This window comes from Phyllobates terribilis, unplaced genomic scaffold (genome assembly GCF_046119375.1).
Source record: "Phyllobates terribilis strain yellow unplaced genomic scaffold, ASM4611937v1 Scaffold_3__8_contigs__length_932513732, whole genome shotgun sequence".
Taxonomy (NCBI): Eukaryota; Metazoa; Chordata; class Amphibia; order Anura; family Dendrobatidae; genus Phyllobates; species Phyllobates terribilis.
The window spans coordinates 3,936,162-3,957,592 of record NW_027362763.1 but is presented as its reverse complement, the minus strand read 5'-3'; the positions used below and the strand labels follow the sequence as shown (position 1 = coordinate 3,957,592).

Genomic DNA, 21,431 nt, shown 5'->3' with positions numbered 1-21,431 from the left:
CACTATACCACCAATGCTTACAAGACCAGGTTTTTTTTTTACATTTTCTGCACTAACATTACAAAATAGTTTGTAAAATGTATGATATGCCAGAAATAAATCTACATAAGTATTGCAATGGCCGGGAATCAAACCCGGGTCAACTGGTTAGGAAGCAGCTATGCTCACCACTATACCACCAATGCATGAATCCACTTGACTGGTTTGGGATTTTGGCTGTTAAATCTGCTAAAGTTTTACTTAAAAAAGGAGGACTGAATATGTCTTGAAAGAGCCAATTACTAAAAAGTTTAAAAACAAGGCAAAGCATTGTCCAAAACTCAAAGATGAATTCTTGTGAATCAGCTATGGAGCTTTTCCACCAATTCTTACATTTCTCTCAATTATTTTCACTTTTTTGCCAATAAGATAACTAAACTCTTACCAAGAAAGAAAGTACACTATGAGCCTTAGCTCAAACAGATTACAAAGAGTCAACAGCAGCACCAAATTCCCCCTAAAGACCTCTGCCATTTTTGGCATTTTTAACACTAACTCTAAAGACAGAGGAGTTTTTGGAATCAGTTATGTAGCTTTTCCACCTCTGCCTACAAATTCTCTCAATTAGCTTTGCTTTCTGCCCACTAAGGTAGCTAAAGTGTTACCAAGAAAGAAATTAAAGCATAAGCCTTAGCACAGAAAGTGAAAAAGATTCCAAACACCACCAAATGCAAAAAACAATGAGTTCTTCAAGAATTAAACTATGGCCTATTGTTTAAAAAGCAACTACACCCACCAGCATAATACCAATGCCAACCCTGACATTGCTTTCGTATTGGAGACTAACCCTACAAAGTATTTAATCAACAACTGAAGAGCAGAAGATCAGTTAGATGAGACAGTTGAAAAAAATCTAAGAAATATTCTCTTCAATTTTTTTCTCATTTTCGTGGTTGCTAAACTCTAAGAAGAAAGAGGAGCATGAGCCTTAACACGAAAAATTAAAACAGACTAAAAGCATCACCAAATGTGAAAAACAATTCATGCGTTGGCAGGGAATTGAACCCGGGTCAAATGCTTGGAAGGCAGATATGCTGACCACTATACCACCAACACTTTCAGAAGTCATGTTTTTTTCTTACATTTTCTGCACTAACAATACAAAATTATTAGTAAAAAGTAAGACGTGCCAGGAAAAAAAAACCCACATAAGTATTGCATTGACCAGGAATCAATCGCAGGTCAACTGCTTGGAAGGCAGGTTTGCTCACCACTATACCAAAAATGCTTAACGTACCCAGCATCTTTTTCACATTTTCTGCACTAACCCTACAAAATTGTTAGTAAAAAGTATGACGTGCCTGAAAAAAAAAAAACACCGATGTTTTGTATTGGCCGGGAATTGAACCCGGGTCAACTGCTTGGAAGGCAGCTATGCTCACCACTATACCACCAATGCTTACAGGGTCAGTTTTTTTTTTTTACATTTTCTGCACTAACATTACAAAATAGTTTGTAAAATGTATGATATGCCAGAAATAAAACTACATAAGTATTGCATTGGCCGGGAATCGAACCCGGGTCAACTGCTTGGGAAGCAGCTATGCTCACCACTATACTACCAATGCAGGAACAAACTTGACTGGTTTGGGATTATGGCCGTTAAATCTGCTAAAGTTTTACTTAGAAAAAGGAGGACTGAATATGTCTTGAAAGAGCCAATTACTAAAAAGTTTAAAAACAAGGCAAAGCATTGTCCAAAACTCAAAGATGAATTCTTGTGAATCAGCTATGGAGCTTTTCCACCAATTCTCACAATTCTCTCAATTAGTTTCACTTTTTTGCAATAAGGTAACTAAACTCTTACCAAGAAAGAAAGTACACTATGAGCCTAAGCTCAAACAGATTACAAAGAGTCAAAAGCAGCACCAAATTCCCCCTAAAGACCTCTGCCATTTTTGGCATTTTTAACACTAACTCTAAAGACAGAGGAGTTTTTGGAATCAGTTATGTAGCTTTTCCACCTCTGCCTGCAAATTCTCTCAATTAGCTTTGCTTTCTGCCCACTAAGGTAGCTAAAGTGTTACCAAGAAAGAAATAAAAGCATAAGCCTTAGCACAGAAAGTGAAAAAGATTCCAAACACCACCAAATTCAAAAAAACAATGAGTTCTTCAAGAATTAAACTATGGCCTATTGTTTTAAAAGCAACTACACCCACCAGCATAACACCAATGCCAACCCTCACATTGCTTTCGTATTGGAGACTAACCCTACAAAGTATTTAATCAACAACTGAAGAGCAGAAGATCAGTTAGATGAGACAGTTGAAAAAAATCTAAGAAATATTCTCTTCAATTTTTTTCTCATTTTCGTGGTTGCTAAACTCTAAGAAGAAAGAAGAGCATGAGCCTTAACACGAAAAATTAAAACAGACTAAAAGCATCACTAAATGTGAAAAACAATTCATGCGTTGGCCAGGAATCGAACCCGGGTCAACAGCTTGGAAGGCAGCTATGCTCACCACTATACCACCAACACTTACAGAAGCCATGTTTTTTTTTTACATTTTCTGCACTAACAATACAAAATTATTAGTAAAAAGTAAGACGTGCCAGGAAAAAAAAACACACATAAGTATTGCATTGACCAGGAATCAATCGCAGGTCAACTGCTTGGAAGGCAGGTTTGCTCACCACTATACCAAAAATGCTTAAGGTACCCAGCATTTTTTTCACATTTTCTGCACTAACCCTGCAAAATTGTTAGTAAAAATTCTGACGTGCCTGAAAAAAAAACACACCTATGTTTTGCATTGGCCAGGAATCGAACCCGGGTCAACTGCTTGGAAGGCAGCTATGCTCACCACTATACCACCAATGCTTACAGATCAGCTTTTTTTTTTACATTTTCTGCACTAACATTACAAAATAGTTTGTAAAATGTATGATATGCCAGAAATAAAACTACATAAGTATTGCATTGGCCGGGAATCGAACCCGGGTCAACTGCTTGGGAAGCAGCTATGCTCACCACTATACCACCAATGCAGGAACCAACTTAACTGGTTTGGGATTATGGCTGTTAAATCTGCTAAAGTTTTACTTAAAAAAAGGAGGACTGAATATGTCTTGAAAGAGCCAATTACTAAAAAGTTTAAAAACAAGGAAAAGCTTTGTCCAAAACTCAAAGATGAATTCTTGTGAATCAGCTATGGAGCTTTTCCACCAATTCTTACATTTCTCTCAATTAGTTTCACTTTTTTGACAATAAGGTAACTAAACTCTTACCAAGAAAGAAAGTACACTATGAGCCTTAGCTCAAACAGATTACAAAGAGTCAACAGCAGCACAAAATTCCCCCTAAAGACCTCTGCCATTTTTGGCATTTTTAACACTAACTCTAAAGACAGAGGAGTTTTTGGAATCAGTTATGTAGCTTTTCCACCTCTGCCTACAAATTCTCTCAATTAGCTTTGCTTTCTGCCCACTAAGGTAGCTAAAGTGTTACCAAGAAAGAAATAAAAGCATAAGCCTTAGCACAGAAAGTGAAAAAGATTCCAAACACCACCAAATGGAAAAAAACAATGAGTTCTTCAAGAATTAAACTATGGCCTATTGTTTTAAAAGCAACTACACCCACCAGCATAACACCAATGCCAACCCTGACATTGCTTTCGTATTGGAGACTAACCCTACAAAGTGTTTAATCAACAACTGAAGAGCAGAAGATCAGTTACATGAGACAGTTGAAAAAAATCTAAGAAATATTCTCTTCAATTTTTTTCTCATTTTCGTGGTTGCTAAACTCTAAGAAGAAAGACGAGCATGAGCCTTAACACGAAAAATTAAAACAGACTAAAGGCATCACCAAATGTGAAAAACAATTCATGCGTTGGCAAGGAATCGAACCTGGGTCAACAGCTTGGAAGGCAGCTATGCTCACCACTATACCACCAACACTTACAGAAGCCATGTTTTTTTCTTACATTTTCTGCACTAACAATACAAAATTATTAGTAAAAAGTAAGACGTGCCAGGAAAAAAAAAACCCACATAAGTATTGCATTGACCAGGAATCAATCGCAGGTCAACTGCTTGGAAGGCAGGTTTGCTCACCACTATACCAAAAATGCTTAAGGTACCCAGCATTTTTTTCACATTTTCTGCACTAACCCTACCAAATTGTTAGTAAAAATTATGACGTGCCTGAAAAAAAAACACACCCATGTTTTGCATTGGCTGGGAATCGAACCCGGGTCAACTGCTTGGAAGGCAGATATGCTCACCACTATACCACCAGTGCTTACAGGATCAGCTTTTTTTTTTACATTTTCTGCACTAACATTACAAAATAGTTTGTAAAATGTATGATATGCCAGAAATAAAACTACATAAGTATTGCATTGGCCGGGAATAGAATCCAGGTCAACTGCTTGGAAAGCAGCTATGCTCACCAATATACCACCAATGCATGAACCAACTTGACTGGTTTGGGATTATGGCTGTTAAATCTGCTAAAGTTTTACTTAAAAAAAGGAGGACTGAATATGTCTTGAAAGAGCCAATTACTAAAAAGTTTAAAAACAAGGAAAAGCTTTGTCCAAAACTCAAAGATGAATTCTTGTGAATCAGCTATGAAGCTTTTCCACCAATTCTTACAATTCTCTCAATTATTTTCACTTTTTTGCAATAAGGTAACTAAACTCTTACCAAGAAAGAAAGTACACTATGAGCCTTAGCTCAAACAGATTACAAAGAGTCAAAAGCAGCACCAAATTCCCCCTAAAGACCTCTGCCATTTTTGGCATTTTTAACACTAACTCTAAAGACAGAGGAGTTTTTGGAATCAGTTATGTAGCTTTTCCACCTCTGCCTACAAATTCTCTCAATTAGCTTTGCTTTCTGCCCACTAAGGTAGCTAAAGTGTTACCAAGAAAGAAATAAAAGCATAAGCCTTAGCACAGAAAGTGAAAAAGATTCCAAACACCACCAAATGCAAAAAAACAATGAGTTCTTCAAGAATTAAACTATGGCCTATTGTTTTAAAAGCAACTACACCCACCAGCATAACACCAATGCCAACCCTCACATTGCTTTCGTATTGGAGACTAACCCTACAAAGTATTTAATCAACAACTGAAGAGCAGAAGATCAGTTAGATGAGACAGTTGAAAAAATCTAAGAAATATTCTCTTCAATTTTTTTCTCATTTTCGTGGTTGCTAAACTCTAAGAAGAAAGAAGAGCATGAGCCTTAACACGAAAAATTAAAACAGACTAAAAGCATCACCAAATGTGAAAAACAATTCATGCATTGGCCGGGAATCGAACCCGGGTCAACTGCTTGGAAAGCAGCTATGCTCACCACTATACCACCAACACTTACAGAAGCCATTTTGTTTTCTTACATTTTCTGCACTAACAATACAAAATTATTAGTAAAAAGTAAGACGTGCCAGGAAAAAAAAAACCCACATAAGTATTGCATTGACCAGGAATCAATCGCAGGTCAACTGCTTGGAAGGCAGGTTTGCTCACCACTATACCAAAAATGCTTAAGGTACCCAGCATTTTTTTCACATTTTCTGCACTAACCCTACCAAATTGTTAGTAAAAATTATGACGTGCCTGAAAAAAAAACACACCCATGTTTTGCATTGGCCAGGAATCGAACCCGGGTCAACTGCTTGGAAGGCAGCTATGCTCACCACTATACCACCAATGCTTACAGGATCAGCTTTTTTTTTTACATTTTCTGCACTAACATTACAAAATAGTTTGTAAAATGTATGATTTGCCAGAAATAAAACTACATAAGTATTGCATTGGCCGGGAATAGAATCCGGGTCAACTGCTTGGAAGGCAGCTATGCTCACCACTATACCACCAACACTTACAGAAGCCTTGTTTTTTTCTTACATTTTCTGCACTAACAATACAAAATTATTAGTAAAAAGTAAGACGTGCCAGGAAAAAAAAAACCCACATAAGTATTGCATTGACCAGGAATCAATCGCAGGTCAACTGCTTGGAAGGCAGGTTTGCTCACCACTATGCCAAAAATGCTTAAGTTACCCAGCATTTTTTTCACATTTTCTGCACTAACCCTACAAAATTGTTAGTAAAAATTATGAAGTCCCTGAATAAAAAACACACCTATGTTTTGCATTGGCCGGGAATCTAACCCGGGTCAACTGCTTGGAAGGCAGCTATGCTCACCACTATACCACCAATGCTTACAGGATCAGCTTTTTTTTTACATTTTCTGCACTAACATTACAAAATAGTTTGTAAAATGTATGATATTCCAGAAATAAAACTACATAAGTATTGCATTGGCCGGGAATAGAATCCGGGTCAACTGCTTGGGAAGCAGCTATGCTCACCACTATACCACCAATGCATGAACCAACTTGACTGGTTTGGGATTATGGCTGTTAAATCTGCTAAAGTTTTACTTAAAAAAAGGAGGACTGAATATGTCTTGAAAGAGCCAATTACTAAAAAGTTTAAAAACAAGGAAAAGTTTTGTCCAAAACTCAAAGATGAATTCTTGTGAATCAGCTATCGAGCTTTTCCACCAATTCTTACAATTCTCTCAATTAGTTTCACTTTTTTTGACAATAAGGTAACTAAACTCTTACCAAGAAAGAAAGCACACTTTGAGCCTTAGCTCAAACAGATTACAAAGAGTCAACAGCAGCACCAAATTTCCCCTAAAGACCTCTGCCATTTTTGGCATTTTTAACACTAACTCTAAAGACAGAGGAGTTTTTGGAATCAGTTATGTAGCTTTTCCACCTCTGCCTACAAATTCTCTCAATTAGCTTTGCTTTCTGCCCACTAAGGTAGCTAAAGTGTTACCAAGAAAGAAATAAAAGCATAAGCCTTAGCACAGAAAGTGAAAAAGATTCCAAACACCACCAAATGCAAAAAAACAATGAGTTCTTCAAGAATTAAACTATGGCCTATTGTTTTAAAAGCAACTACACCCACCAGCATAACACCAATGCCAACCCTGACATTGCTTTCGTATTGGAGACTAACCCTACAAAGTATTTAATCAACAACTGAAGAGCAGAAGATCAGTTAGATGAGACAGTTGAAAAAAATCTAAGAAATATTCTCTTCAATTTTTTTCTCATTTTCGTGGTCGCTAAACTCTAAGAAGAAAGAAGAGCATGAGCCTTAACACGAAACATTAAAACAGACTAAAAGCATCACCAAATGTGAAAAACAATTCATGCGTTGGCCAGGAATTGAACCCGGGTCAACAGCTTGGAAGGCAGCTATGCTCACCACTATACCACCAACACTTACAGAAGCCATGTTTTTTTCTTACATTTTCTGCACTAACAATACAAAATTATTAGTAAAAAGTAAGACGTGCCAGGAAAACAAAAACCCACATAAGTATTGCATTGACCAGGAATCAATCGCTGGTCAACTGCTTGGAAGGCAGGTTTGCTCACCACTATACCAAAAATGCTTAAGGTACCCAGCATTTTTTTCACATTTTCTGCACTAACCCTACAAAATTGTTAGTAAAAATTTTGAAGTCCCTGAATAAAAAACACACCCATGTTTTGCATTGGCTGGGAATCGAACCCAGGTCAACTGCTTGGAAGGCAGCTATGCTCACCACTATACCACCAATGCTTACAGGATCAGCTTTTTTTTTACATTTTCTGCACTAACATTACAAAATAGTTTGTAAAATGTATGATATGCCAGAAATAAAACTACATAAGTATTGCATTGGCCGGGAATAGAATCCGGGTCAACTGCTTGGGAAGCAGCTATGCTCACCACTATACCACCAATGCATGAACCAACTTGACTGGTTTGGGATTATGGCTGTTAAATCTGCTAAAGTTTTACTTAAAAAAAGGAGGACTGAATATGTCTTGAAAGAGCCAATTACTAAAAAGTTTAAAAACAAGGAAAAGCTTTGTCCAAAACTCAAAGATGAATTCTTGTGAATCAGCTATGGAGCTTTTCCACCAATTCTTACAATTCTCTCAATTATTTTCACTTTTTTGCAATAAGGTAACTAAACTCTTACTAAGAAAGAAAGTACACTATGAGCCTTAGCTCAAACAGATTACAAAGAGTCAAAAGCAGCACCAAATTCCCCCTAAAGACCTCTGCCATTTTTGGCATTTTTAACACTAACTCTAAAGACAGAGGAGTTTTTGGAATCAGTTATGTAGCTTTTCCACCTCTGCCTACAAATTCTCTCAATTAGCTTTGCTTTTTGCCCACTAAGGTAGCTAAAGTGTTACCACGAAAGAAATAAAAGCATAAGCCTTAGCACAGAAAGTGAAAAAGATTCCAAACACCACCAAATGCAAAAAAACAATGAGTTCTTCAAGAATTAAACTATGGCCTATTGTTTTAAAAGCAACTACACCCACCAGCATAACACCAATGCCAACCCTCACATTGCTTTCGTATTGGAGACTAACCCTACAAAGTATTTAATCAACAACTGAAGAGCAGAAGATCAGTTAGATGAGACAGTTGAAAAAAAGCTAAGAAATATTCTCTTCAATTTTTTTCTCATTTTCGTGGTTGCTAAACTCTAAGAAGAAAGAAGAGCATGAGCCTTAACACGAAAAATTAAAACAGACTAAAAGCATCACCAAATGTGAAAAACAATTCATGCGTTGGCCAGGAATTGAACCCGGGTCAACTGCTTGGAATGCAGCTATTCTCACCACTATACCACCAACACTTACAGAAGCCATGTTTTTTTCTTACATTTTCTGCACTAACAATACAAAATTATTAGTAAAAAGTAAGAAATGCCAGGAAAAAAAAAACCCACATAAGTATTGCATTGACCAGGAATCAATCGCAGGTCAACTGCTTGGAAGGCAGGTTTGCTCACCACTATACCAAAAATGCTTAAGGTACCCAGCATTTTTTTCACATTTTCTGCACTAACCCTACAAAATTGTTAGTAAAAATTATGACGTGCCTGAAAAAAAAACACACCTATGTTTTGTATTGGCCGGGAATCGAACCCGGGTCAACTGCTTGGAAGGCAGCTATGCTCACCACTATACCACCAATGCTTACAGGATCAGCTTTTTTTTTAACATTTTCTGCACTAACATTACAAAATAGTTTGTAAAATGTATGATATGCCAGAAATAAAACTACATAAGTATTTCATTGGCCAGGAATCAAACCCGGGTCAACTGCTTGGGAAGCAGCTATGCTCACCACTATACCACCAATGCATGAACCAACTTGACTGTTTTGGGACTATGGCCGTTAAATCTGCTAAAGTTTTACTTAGAAAAAGGAGGACTGAATATGTCTTGAAAGAGCCAATTACTAAAAAGTTTAAAAACAAGGCAAAGCATTGTTCAAAACTCAAAGATGAATTCTTGTGAATCAGCTATGGAGCTTTTCCACCAATTCTTACAATTCTCTCAATTAGTTTCACTTTTTTGACAATAAGGTAACTAAACTCTTACCAAGAAAGAAAGTACACTATGAGCCTTAGCTCAAACAGATTACAAAGAGTCAGCACCAGCACCAAATTCCCCCTAAAGACCTCTGCCATTTTTGGCATTTTTAACACTAACTCTAAAGACAGAGGAGTTTTTGGAATCAGTTATGTAGCTTTTCCACCTCTGCCTACAAATTCTCTCAATTAGCTTTGCTTTCTGCCCACTAAGGTAGCTAAAGTGTTACCAAGAAAGAAATAAAAGCATAAGCCTTAGCACAGAAAGTGAAAAAGATTCCAAACACCACCAAATGCAAAAAAACAATGAGTTCTTCAAGAATTAAACTATAGCCTATTGTTTTAAAAGCAACTACACCCACCAGCATAACACCAATGCCAACCCTGACATTGCTTTCATATTGTAGACTAACCCTACAAAGTATTTAATCAACAACTGAAGAGCAGAAGATCAGTTAGATGAGACAGTTGAAAAAAATCTAAGAAATATTCTCTTCAATTTTTTTCTCATTTTCGTGGTTGCTAAACTCTAAGAAGAAAGAAGAGCATGAGCCTTAACACGAAAAATTAAAACAGACTAAAAGCATCACCAAATGTGAAAAACATTTCATGCATTGGCCGGGAATCAAACCCGGGTCAACAGCTTGTAAGGCAGCTATTCTCACCACTATTCCACCTACACTTACAGAAGCCATGTTTTTTTCTTACATTTTCTGCACTAACAATACAAAATTATTAGTAAAAAGTAAGACGTGCCAGGAAAAAAAAAACCCACATAAGTATTGCATTGACCAGGAATCAATCGCAGGTCAACTGCTTGGAAGGCAGGTTTGCTCACCACTATACCAAAAATGCTTAAGGTACCCAGCATTTTTTTCACATTTTCTGCACTAACCCTACAAAATTGTTAGTAAAAATTATGACGTGCCTGAAAAAAAAACACACCCATGTTTTACATTGGCCGGGAATCGAACCCGGGTCTACTGCTTGGAAGGCAGCTATGCTCACCACTACACCACCAATGCTTACAGGATCAGCTTTTTTTTTTACATTTTCTGCACTAACATTACAAAATAGTTTGTAAAATGTATGATATGCCAGAAATAAAACTACATAAGTATTGCATTGGCCGGGAATCGAACCCGGGTCAACTGCTTGGGAAGCAGCTATGACTCACCACTATACCACCAATGCATGAACCAACTTGACTGGTTTGGGATTATGGCCGTTAAATCTGCTAAAGTTTTACTTAGAAAAAGGAGGACTGAATATGTCTTGAAAGAGCCAATTACTAAAAAGTTTAAAAACAAGGCAAAGCATTGTCCAAAACTCAAAGATGAATTCTTGTGAATCAGCTATGGAGCTTTTCCACCAATTCTTACAATTCTCTCAATTAGTTTCACTTTTTTGACAATAAGGTAACTAAACTCTTACCAAGAAAGAAAGTACACTATGCGCCTTAGCTCAAAAAGATTACAAAGAGTCAGCACCAGCACCAAATTCCCCCTAAGGACCTCTGCCATTTTTGGCATTTTTAACACTAACTCTAAAGACAGAGGAGTTTTTGGAATCAGTTATGTAGCTTTTCCACCTCTGCCTACAAATTCTCTCAATTAGCTTTGCTTTCTGCCCACTAAGGTAGCTAAAGTGTTACCAAGAAAGAAATAAAAGCATAAGTCTTAGCACAGAAAGTGAAAAAGATTCCAAACACCACCAAATGGAAAAAAACAATGAGTTCTTCAAGAATTAAACTATGGCCTATTGTTTTAAAAGCAACTACACCCACCAGCATAACACCAATGCCAACCCTGACATTGCTTTCGTATTGGAGACTAACCCTACAAAGTATTTAATCAACAACTGAAGAGCAGAAGATCAGTTAGATGAGACAGTTGAAAAAAATCTAAGAAATATTCTCTTCAATTTTTTTCTCATTTTCGTGGTTGCTAAACTCTAAGAAGAAAGAAGAGCATGAGCCTTAACACGAAAAATTAAAACAGACTAAAAGCATCACCAAATGTGAAAAACAATTCATGCATTGGCCGGGAAACGAACCCGGGTCAACTGCTTGGAAAGCAGCTATGCTCACCACTATACCACCAACACTTACAGAAGCCATGTTTTTTTCTTACATTTTCTGCACTAACAATACAAAATTATTAGTAAAAAGTAAGACGTGCCAGGAAAAAAAAAACCCACATAAGTATTGCATTGACCAGGAATCAATCGCAGGTCAACTGCTTGGAAGGCAGGTTTGCTCACCACTATACCAAAAATGCTTAAGGTACCCAGCATTTTTTTCACATTTTCTGCACTAACCCTACAAAATTGTTAGTAAAAATTATGACGTGCCTGAAAAAAAAACACACCCATGTTTTTGCATTGGCCAGGAATCGAACCCGGGTCAACTGCTTGGAAGGCAGCTATGCTCACCACTATACCACCAATGCTTACAGGATCAGCTTTTTTTTACATTTTCTGCACTAACATTACAAAATAGTTTGTAAAATGTATGATATGCCAGAAATAAAACTACATAAGTATTGCATTGGCCGGGAATCGAACCCGGGTCAACTGCTAGGGAAGCAGCTATGCTCACCACTATACCACCAATGCATGAACCAACTTGACTGGTTTGGGATTATGGCCGTTAAATCTGCTAAAGTTTTACTTAGAAAAAGGAGGACTGAATATGTCTTGAAAGAGCCAATTACTAAAAAGTTTAAAAACCAGGCAAAGCATTGTCCAAAACTCAAAGATGAATTCTTGTAAATCAGCTATGGAGCTTTTCCACCAATTCTTACAATTCTCTCAATTAGTTTCACTTTTTTGACAATAAGGTAACTAAACTCTTACCAAGAAAGAAAGTACACTATGAGCCTTAGCTCAAAAAGATTACAAAGAGTCAGCACCAGCACCAAATTCCCCCTAAAGACCTCTGCCATTTTTGGCATTTTTAACACTAACTCTAAAGACAGAGGAGTTTTTGGAATCAGTTATGTAGCTTTTCCACCTCTGCCTACAAATTCTCTCAATTAGCTTTGCTTTCTGCACACTAAGGTAGCTAAAATGTTACCAAGAAAGAAATAAAAGCATAAGCCTTAGCACAGAAAGTGAAAAAGATTCCAAACACCACCAAATGGAAAAAAACAATGAGTTCTTCAAGAATTAAACTATGGCCTATTGTTTTAAAAGCAACTACACCCACCAGCATAACACCAATGCCAACCCTGACATTGCTTTCGTATTGGAGACTAACCCTACAAAGTATTTAATCAACAACTGAAGAGCAGAAGATCAGTTAGATGAGACAGTTGAAAAAAATCTAAGAAATATTCTCTTCAATTTTTTTCTCATTTTCGTGGTTGCTAAACTCTAAGAAGAAAGAAGAGCATGAGCCTTAACACGAAAAATTAAAACAGACTAAAAGCATCACCAAATGTGAAAAACAATTCATGCATTGGCCGGGAATCGAACCCAGGTCAACTGTTTGGAAGGCAGCTATGCTCACCACTATACCACCAACACTTACAGAAGCCATTTTTTTTTCTTACATTTTCTGCACTAACAATACAAAATTATTAGTAAAAAGTAAGACGTGCCAGGAAAAAAAAAACCCACATAAGTATTGCATTGACCAGGAATCAATCGCAGGTCAACTGCTTGGAAGGCAGGTTTGCTCACCACTATACCAAAAATGCTTAAGGTACCCAGCATTTTTTTCACATTTTCTGCACTAACCCTACAAAATTGTTAGTAAAAATTATGACGTGCCTGAAAAAAAAACACACCCATGTTTTGCATTGGCCGGGAATCAAACCCGGGTCAACTGCTTGGAAGGCAGCTATGCTCACCACTATACCACCAATGCTTACAGGATCAGCTTTTTTTTTTACATTTTCTGCACTAACATTACAAAATAGTTTGTAAAATGTATGATATGCCAGAAATAAAACTACATAAGTATTGCATTGGCCGGGAATCGAACCCGGGTCAACTGCTTGGGAAGCAGCTATGCTCACCACTATACCACCAATGCATGAACCAACTTGACTGGTTTGGGATTATGGCCGTTAAATCTGCTAAAGTTTTACTTAGAAAAAGGAGGACTGAATATGTCTTGAAAGAGCCAATTACTAAAAAGTTTAAAAACAAGGCAAAGCATTGTCCAAAACTCAAAGATGAATTCTTGTGAATCAGCTATGGAGCTTTTCCACCAATTCATACAATTCTCTCAATTAGTTTCACTTTTTTGACAATAAGGTAACTAAACTCTTACCAAGAAAGAAAGTAAACTATGAGCCTTAGCTCAAACAGATTACAAAGAGTCAACAGTAGCACCAAATTCCCCCTAAAGACCTCTGCCATTTTTGGCATTTTTAACACTAACTCTAAAGACAGAGGAGTTTTTGGAATCAGTTATGTAGCTTTTCCACCTCTGCCTACAAATTCTCTCAATTAGCTTTGCTTTCTGCCCACTAAGGTAGCTAAAGTGTTACCAAGAAAGAAATAAAAGCATAAGCCTTAGCACAGAAAGTGAAAAAGAGTCCAAACACCACCAAATGGAAAAAAACAATGAGTTCTTCAAGAATTAAACTACGGCCTATTGTTTTAAAAGCAACTACACCCACCAGCATAACACCAATGCCAACCCTGACATTGCTTTCGTATTGGAGACTAACCCTACAAAGTATTTCATCAACAACTGAAGAGCAGAAGATCAGTTAGATGAGACAGTTGAAAAAAATCTAAGAAATATTCTCTTCAATTTTTTTCTCATTTTCGTGGTTGCTAAACTCTAAGAAGAAAGAAGAGCATGAGCCTTAACACGAAAAATTAAAACAGACTAAAAGCATCACCAAATGTGAAAAACAATTCATGCATTGGCCGGGAATCAAACTCGGGTCAACAGCTTGGAAGGCAGCTATGCTCACCACTATACCACCAACACTTACAGAAGCCATGTTTTTTTCTTACATTTTCTGCACTAACAATACAAAATTATTAGTAAAAAGTAAGACGTGCCAGGAAAAAAAAACCCACATAAGTATTGCATTGACCAGGAATCAATCGCAGGTCAACTGCTTGGAAGGCAGGTTTGCTCACCACTATACCAAAAATGCTTAAGGTACCCAGCATTTTTTTCACATTTTCTGCACTAACCCTACAAAATTGTTAGTAAAAATTATGACGTGCCTGAAAAAAAAACACACCCATGTTTTGCATTGGCCAGGAATCGAACCCGGGTCAACTGCTTGGAAGGCAGCTATGCTCACCACTATACCACCAATGCTTACAGGATCAGCTTTTTTTTACATTTTCTGCACTAACATTACAAAATAGTTTGTAAAATGTATGATATGCCAGAAATAAAACTACATAAGTATTGCATTGGCCGGGAATCGAACCCGGGTCAACTGCTTGGGAAGCAGCTATGCTCACCACTATACCACCAATGCATGAACCAACTTGACTGGTTTGGGATTATGGCCGTTAAATCTGCTAAAGTTTTACTTAGAAAAAGGAGGACTGAATATGTCTTGAAAGAGCCAATTACTAAAAAGTTTAAAAACCAGGCAAAGCATTGTCCAAAACTCAAAGATGAATTCTTGTAAATCAGCTATGGAGCTTTTCCACCAATTCTTACAATTCTCTCAATTAGTTTCACTTTTTTGACAATAAGGTAACTAAACTCTTACCAAGAAAGAAAGTACACTATGAGCCTTAGCTCAAAAAGATTACAAAGAGTCAGCACCAGCACCAAATTCCCCCTAAAGACCTCTGCCATTTTTGGCATTTTTAACACTAACTCTAAAGACAGAGGAGTTTTTGGAATCAGTTATGTAGCTTTTCCACCTCTGCCTACAAATTCTCTCAATTAGCTTTGCTTTCTGCACACTAAGGTAGCTAAAGTGTTACCAAGAAAGAAATAAAAGCATAAGCCTTAGCACAGAAAGTGAAAAAGATTCCAAACACCACCAAATGGAAAAAAACAATGAGTTCTTCAAGAATTAAACTATGGCCTATTGTTTTAAAAGCAACTACACCCACCAGCATAACACCAATGCCAACCCTGACATTGCTTTCGTATTGGAGACTAACCCTACAAAGTATTTAATCAACAACTGAAGAGCAGAAGATCAGTTAGATGAGACAGTTGAAAAAAATCTAAGAAATATTCTCTTCAATTTTTTTCTCATTTTCGTGGTTGCTAAACTCTAAGAAGAAAGAAGAGCATGAGCCTTAACACGAAAAATTAAAACAGACTAAAAGCATCACCAAATGTGAAAAACAATTCATGCATTGGCCGGGAATCGAACCCAGGTCAACTGTTTGAAAGGCAGCTATGCTCACCACTATACCACCAACACTTACAGAAGCCATTTTTTTTTCTTACATTTTCTGCACTAACAATACAAAGTTATTAGTAAAAAGTAAGACGTGCCAGGAAAAAAAAAACCCACATAAGTATTGCATTGACCAGGAATCAATCGCAGGTCAACTGCTTGGAAGGCAGGTTTGCTCACCACTATACCAAAAATGCTTAAGGTACCCAGCATTTTTTTCACATTTTCTGCACTAACCCTACAAAATTGTTAGTAAAAATTATGACGTGCCTGAAAAAAAAACACACCCATGTTTTGCATTGGCCGGGAATCAAACCCGGGTCAACTGCTTGGAAGGCAGCTATGCTCACCACTATACCACCAATGCTTACAGGATCAGCTTTTTTTTTTACATTTTCTGCACTAACATTACAAAATAGTTTGTAAAATGTATGATATGCCAGAAATAAAACTACATAAGTATTGCATTGGCCGGGAATCGAACCCGGGTCAACTGCTTGGGAAGCAGCTATGCTCACCACTATACCACCAATGCATGAACCAACTTGACTGGTTTGGGATTATGGCCGTTAAATCTGCTAAAGTTTTACTTAGAAAAAGGAGGACTGAATATGTCTTGAAAGAGCCAATTACTAAAAAGTTTAAAAACAAGGCAAAGCATTGTCCAAAACTCAAAGATGAATTCTTGTGAATCAGCTATGGAGCTTTTCCACCAATTCTTACAATTCTCTCAATTAGTTTCACTTTTTTGACAATAAGGTAACTAAACTCTTACCAAGAAAGAAAGTAAACTATGAGCCTTAGCTCAAACAGATTACAAAGAGTCAACAGTAGCACCAAATTCCCCCTAAAGACCTCTGCCATTTTTGGCATTTTTAACACTAACTCTAAAGACAGAGGAGTTTTTGGAATCAGTTATGTAGCTTTTCCACCTCTGCCTACAAATTCTCTCAATTAGCTTTGCTTTCTGCCCACTAAGGTAGCTAAAGTGTTACCAAGAAAGAAATAAAAGCATAAGCCTTAGCACAGAAAGTGAAAAAGAGTCCAAACACCACCAAATGGAAAAAAACAATGAGTTCTTCAAGAATTAAACTACGGCCTATTGTTTTAAAAGCAACTACACCCACCAGCATAACACCAATGCCAACCCTGACATTGCTTTCGTATTGGAGACTAACCCTACAAAGTATTTAATCAACAACTGAAGAGCAGAAGATCAGTTAGATGAGACAGTTGAAAAAAATCTAAGAAATATTCTCTTCAATTTTTTTCTCATTTTCGTGGTTGCTAAACTCTAAGAAGAAAGAAGAGCATGAGCCTTAACACGAAAAATTAAAACAGACTAAAAGCATCACCAAATGTGAAAAACAATTCATGCATTGGCCGGGAATCGAACCCAGGTCAACTGTTTGGAAGGCAGCTATGCTCACCACTATACCACCAACACTTACAGAAGCCATTTTTTTTTCTTACATTTTCTGCACTAACAATACAAAATTATTAGTAAAAAGTAAGACGTGCCAGGAAAAAAAAACCCACATAAGTATTGCATTGACCAGGAATCAATCGCAGGTCAACTGCTTGGAAGGCAGGTTTGCTCACCACTATACCAAAAATGCTTAAGGTACCCAGCATTTTTTTCACATTTTCTGCACTAACCCTACAAAATTGTTAGTAAAAATTATGACGTGCCTGAAAAAAAAACACACCCATGTTTTGCATTGGCCGGGAATCAAACCCGGGTTAACTGCTTGGAAGGCAGCTATGCTCACCACTATACCACCAATGCTTACAGGATCAGCTTTTTTTTTTACATTTTCTGCACTAACATTACAAAATAGTTTGTAAAATGTATGATATGCCAGAAATAAAACTACATAAGTATTGCATTGGCCGGGAATCGAACCCGGGTCAACTGCTTGGGAAGCAGCAATGCTCACCACTATACCACCAATGCATGAACCAACTTGACTGGTTTGGGATTATGGCCGTTAAATCTGCTAAAGTTTTACTTAGAAAAAGGAGGACTGAATATGTCTTGAAAGAGCCAATTACTAAAAAGTTTAAAAACAAGGCAAAGCATTGTCCAAAACTCAAAGATGAATTCTTGTGAATCAGCTATGGAGCTTTTCCACCAATTCTTACAATTCTCTCAATTAGTTTCACTTTTTTGACAATAAGGTAACTAAACTCTTACCAAGAAAGAAAGTAAACTATGAGCCTTAGCTCAAACAGATTACAAAGAGTCAACAGCAGCACCAAATTCCCCCTAAAGACATCTGCCATTTTTGGCATTTTTAACACTAACTCTAAAGACAGAGGAGTTTTTGGAATCAGTTATGTAGCTTTTCCACCTCTGCCTACAAATTCTCTCAATTAGCTTTGCTTTCTGCCCACTAAGGTAGCTAAAGTGTTACCAAGAAAGAAATAAAAGCATAAGCCTTAGCACAGAAAGTGAAAAAGAGTCCAAACACCACCAAATGGAAAAAAACAATGAGTTCTTCAAGAATTAAACTACGGCCTCTTGTTTTAAAAGCAACTACACCCACCAGCATAACACCAATGCCAACCCTGACATTGCTTTCGTATTGGAGACTAACCCTACAAAGTATTTCATCAACAACTGAAGAGCAGAAGATCAGTTAGATGAGACAGTTGAAAAAAATCTAAGAAATATTCTCTTCAATTTTTTTCTCATTTTCGTGGTTGCTAAACTCTAAGAAGAAAGAAGAGCATGAGCCTTAACACGAAAAATTAAAACAGACTAAAAGCATCACCAAATGTGAAAAACAATTCATGCTTTGGCCGGGAAGCGAACCAGGATCAACTGCTTGGAAGGCAGCTATGCTCACCACGATAATACCAACACTTACAGAAGCCATGTTTTTTTCTTACATTTTCTGCACTAACAATACAAAATTATTAGTAAAAAGTAAGACGTGCCAGGGAAAAAAAACCCACATAAGTATTGCATTGACCAGGAATCAATCGCAGGTCAACTGCTTGGAAGGCAGGTTTGCTCACCACTATACCAAAAATGCTTAAGGTACCCAGCATCTTTTTCACATTTTCTGCACTAACCCTACAAAATTGTTAGTAAAAATTATGACGTGCCTGAAAAAAAAACACACCCATGTTTTGCATTGGCCAGGAATCAAACCCGGGTCAACTGCTTGGAAAGCAGCTATGCTCACCACTATACCACCAATGCTTACAGGATCAGCTTTTTTTTTTTACATTTTCTGCACTAACATTACAAAATAGTTTGTAAAATGTATGATAAGCCAGAAATAAAACTACATAAGTATTGCATTGGCCGGGAATCAAACCCGGGTCAACTGCTTGGGAAGCAGCTATGCTCACCACTATACCACCAATGCATGAACCAACTTGAATGGTTTGGGACTATAGCTGTTAAATCTGCTAAAGTTTTACTTAAAAAATGGAGGACTGAATATGTCTTGAAAGAGCCAATTACTAAAAAGTTTAAAAACAAGGCAAACCATTGTCCAAAACTCAAAGATGAATTCTTGTGAATCAGCTATGGAGCTTTTCCACCAATTCTTACAATTCTCTCAATTATTTTCACTTTTTTGCCAATAAGGTAACTAAACTCTTACCAAGAAAGAAAGTACACTATGAGCCTTAGTTCAAACAGATTACAAAGAGTCGGCACCTGCAACAAATTACCCGTAAAGACCTCTGCCATTTTTGGCATTTTTAACACTAACTCTAAAGACAGAGGAGTTTTTGGAATCAGTTATGTAGCTTTTCCACCTCTGCCTACAAATTCTCTCAATTAGCTTTGCTTTTTGCCAACTAAGGTAGCTAAAGTGTTACCAAGAAAGAAATAAAAGCATAAGCCTTAGCACAGAAAGTGAAAAAGAGTCCAAACACCACCAAATGCAAAAAAACAATGAGTTCTTCAAGAATTAAACTATGGCCTATTGTTTTAAAAGCAACTACACCCACCAGCATAACACCAATGCCAACCCTGACATTGCTTTCATATTGGAGACTAACCCTACAAAGTGTTTAATCAACAACTGAAGAGCAGAAGATCAGTTAGATGAGACAGTTGAAAAAAAGCTAAGAAATATTCTCTTCAATTTTTTTCTCATTTTCGTGGTTGCTAAACTCTAAGAAGAAAGAAGAGCCTGAGACTTAACACGAAAAATTAAAACAGACTAAAAGCATCACCAAATGTGAAAAACAATTCATGCGTTGGCTGAGAATCAAACTCGGGTCAACTACTTGGAAGGCAGCGATTCTCACCACTATACCACCAACACTTACAGCAACCAAGTTTTTTTCTTACATTTTCTGCACTAACAATACGAAATTATTAGTAAAAATAAGACGTGCCAGGAAAAAAAACCCCACATAAGTATTGCATTGACCAGGAATCAATCGCAGGTCAACTGCTTGGAAGGCAGGTTTGCTCACCACTATACCAAAAATGCTTAAGGTACCCAGCATTTTTTTCACATTTTCTGCACTAACCCTACAAAATTGTTAGTAAAAAGTATGACGTGCCTGAAAAAAAAAAACACCACTGTTTTGTATTGGCCGGGAATTGAACCCGGGTCAACTGCATGGAAGGAAGCTATGCTCACCCCTATACCACCAATGCTTACAGGATCAGCTTTTTTTTACATTTTCTGCACTAACATTACAAAATAGTTTGTAAAATGTATGATATGCCAGAAATAAAACTACATCAGTATTGCATTGGCTGGAAATCGAACCCGGGTCGTCTGCTTGGGTAACAGCTATGCTCACCACTATACCACCAATGCATATACCCGCTTGACTGGTTTGGGATTTTGGCTGTTAAATCTGCTAAAGTTTTACTTAAAAAAGGAGGACTGAATATGTCTTGAAAGAGCCAATTACTAAAAAGTTTAAAAACAAGGCAAAGCATTGTCCAAAACTCAAAGATGAATTCTTGTGAATCAGCTATGGAGCTTTTCCACCAATTCTTACATTTCTCTCAATTATTTTCACTTTTTTGCCAATAAGGTAACTAAACTCTTACCAAGAAAGAAAGTACACTATGAGCCTTAGCTCAAACAGATTACAAAGAGTCAACAGCAGCACCAAACTCCCCCTAAAGACCTCTGCCATTTTTGGCATTTTTAACACTAACTCTAAAGACAGAGGAGTTTTTGGAATCAGTTATGTAGCTTTTCCACCTCTGCCTACAAATTCTCTCAATTAGCTTTGCTTTCTGCCCACTAAGGTAGCTAAAGTGTTACCAAGAAAGAAATAAAAGCATAATCCTTAGCACAGAAAGTGAAAAAGATTCCAAACACCACCAAATGCAAAAAAAACAATGAGTTCTTCAAGAATTAAACTATGGCCTATTGTTTTAAAAGCAACTACACTTACCAGCATAACACCAATACCAACCCTGACATTGCTTTCGTATTGGAGACTAACCCTACAAAGTATTTAATCAACAACTGAAGAGCAGAAGATCAGTTAGATGAGACAGTTGAAAAAAATCTAAGAAATATTCTCTTCAATTTTTTTCTTATTTTTGTTGTTGCTAAACTCTAAGAAGAAAGAAGAGCATGAGCCTTAACACGAAAAATTAAAACAGACTAAAAGCATCACCAAATGTGA

General features: G+C 37.0%; 22 non-coding genes across 22 annotated transcripts; all 22 read right to left on the bottom strand.

Annotated features, from left to right (window-relative positions):
- Positions 1-1,366: 1,366 nt before the first annotated feature.
- Positions 1,367-1,438, bottom strand: TRNAG-UCC (transfer RNA glycine (anticodon UCC)). The gene has a single exon. It is a non-coding gene; the product is annotated as a tRNA-Gly (tRNA).
- Positions 1,439-1,535: 97 nt separating this feature from the next.
- Positions 1,536-1,607, bottom strand: TRNAG-CCC (transfer RNA glycine (anticodon CCC)). Its single transcript has one exon. It is a non-coding gene; the product is annotated as a tRNA-Gly (tRNA).
- A 1,181-nt stretch (positions 1,608-2,788) lies between these two features.
- On the bottom strand, positions 2,789-2,860 carry TRNAG-UCC (transfer RNA glycine (anticodon UCC)). Its single transcript has one exon. It is a non-coding gene; the product is annotated as a tRNA-Gly (tRNA).
- A 95-nt stretch (positions 2,861-2,955) lies between these two features.
- Positions 2,956-3,027, bottom strand: TRNAG-CCC (transfer RNA glycine (anticodon CCC)). Its single transcript has one exon. It is a non-coding gene; the product is annotated as a tRNA-Gly (tRNA).
- Positions 3,028-5,288: 2,261 nt separating this feature from the next.
- On the bottom strand, positions 5,289-5,360 carry TRNAG-UCC (transfer RNA glycine (anticodon UCC)). The gene has a single exon. It is a non-coding gene; the product is annotated as a tRNA-Gly (tRNA).
- Positions 5,361-5,631: 271 nt separating this feature from the next.
- Positions 5,632-5,703, bottom strand: TRNAG-UCC (transfer RNA glycine (anticodon UCC)). The gene has a single exon. It is a non-coding gene; the product is annotated as a tRNA-Gly (tRNA).
- Positions 5,704-6,142: 439 nt separating this feature from the next.
- Positions 6,143-6,214, bottom strand: TRNAG-UCC (transfer RNA glycine (anticodon UCC)). Its single transcript has one exon. It is a non-coding gene; the product is annotated as a tRNA-Gly (tRNA).
- A 1,351-nt stretch (positions 6,215-7,565) lies between these two features.
- Positions 7,566-7,637, bottom strand: TRNAG-UCC (transfer RNA glycine (anticodon UCC)). The gene has a single exon. It is a non-coding gene; the product is annotated as a tRNA-Gly (tRNA).
- Positions 7,638-8,986: 1,349 nt separating this feature from the next.
- On the bottom strand, positions 8,987-9,058 carry TRNAG-UCC (transfer RNA glycine (anticodon UCC)). The gene has a single exon. It is a non-coding gene; the product is annotated as a tRNA-Gly (tRNA).
- A 1,351-nt stretch (positions 9,059-10,409) lies between these two features.
- Positions 10,410-10,481, bottom strand: TRNAG-UCC (transfer RNA glycine (anticodon UCC)). The gene has a single exon. It is a non-coding gene; the product is annotated as a tRNA-Gly (tRNA).
- A 96-nt stretch (positions 10,482-10,577) lies between these two features.
- TRNAG-CCC (transfer RNA glycine (anticodon CCC)) lies at positions 10,578-10,650 on the bottom strand. Its single transcript has one exon. It is a non-coding gene; the product is annotated as a tRNA-Gly (tRNA).
- Positions 10,651-11,834: 1,184 nt separating this feature from the next.
- TRNAG-UCC (transfer RNA glycine (anticodon UCC)) lies at positions 11,835-11,906 on the bottom strand. The gene has a single exon. It is a non-coding gene; the product is annotated as a tRNA-Gly (tRNA).
- Positions 11,907-12,000: 94 nt separating this feature from the next.
- TRNAG-CCC (transfer RNA glycine (anticodon CCC)) lies at positions 12,001-12,072 on the bottom strand. Its single transcript has one exon. It is a non-coding gene; the product is annotated as a tRNA-Gly (tRNA).
- A 1,183-nt stretch (positions 12,073-13,255) lies between these two features.
- TRNAG-UCC (transfer RNA glycine (anticodon UCC)) lies at positions 13,256-13,327 on the bottom strand. The gene has a single exon. It is a non-coding gene; the product is annotated as a tRNA-Gly (tRNA).
- A 96-nt stretch (positions 13,328-13,423) lies between these two features.
- TRNAG-CCC (transfer RNA glycine (anticodon CCC)) lies at positions 13,424-13,495 on the bottom strand. Its single transcript has one exon. It is a non-coding gene; the product is annotated as a tRNA-Gly (tRNA).
- A 1,182-nt stretch (positions 13,496-14,677) lies between these two features.
- TRNAG-UCC (transfer RNA glycine (anticodon UCC)) lies at positions 14,678-14,749 on the bottom strand. Its single transcript has one exon. It is a non-coding gene; the product is annotated as a tRNA-Gly (tRNA).
- A 94-nt stretch (positions 14,750-14,843) lies between these two features.
- On the bottom strand, positions 14,844-14,915 carry TRNAG-CCC (transfer RNA glycine (anticodon CCC)). Its single transcript has one exon. It is a non-coding gene; the product is annotated as a tRNA-Gly (tRNA).
- Positions 14,916-16,098: 1,183 nt separating this feature from the next.
- On the bottom strand, positions 16,099-16,170 carry TRNAG-UCC (transfer RNA glycine (anticodon UCC)). Its single transcript has one exon. It is a non-coding gene; the product is annotated as a tRNA-Gly (tRNA).
- A 96-nt stretch (positions 16,171-16,266) lies between these two features.
- On the bottom strand, positions 16,267-16,338 carry TRNAG-CCC (transfer RNA glycine (anticodon CCC)). The gene has a single exon. It is a non-coding gene; the product is annotated as a tRNA-Gly (tRNA).
- Positions 16,339-17,520: 1,182 nt separating this feature from the next.
- TRNAG-UCC (transfer RNA glycine (anticodon UCC)) lies at positions 17,521-17,592 on the bottom strand. Its single transcript has one exon. It is a non-coding gene; the product is annotated as a tRNA-Gly (tRNA).
- A 96-nt stretch (positions 17,593-17,688) lies between these two features.
- Positions 17,689-17,760, bottom strand: TRNAG-CCC (transfer RNA glycine (anticodon CCC)). The gene has a single exon. It is a non-coding gene; the product is annotated as a tRNA-Gly (tRNA).
- A 1,351-nt stretch (positions 17,761-19,111) lies between these two features.
- TRNAG-CCC (transfer RNA glycine (anticodon CCC)) lies at positions 19,112-19,183 on the bottom strand. The gene has a single exon. It is a non-coding gene; the product is annotated as a tRNA-Gly (tRNA).
- Between the last annotated feature and the right edge of the window lie 2,248 nt (positions 19,184-21,431).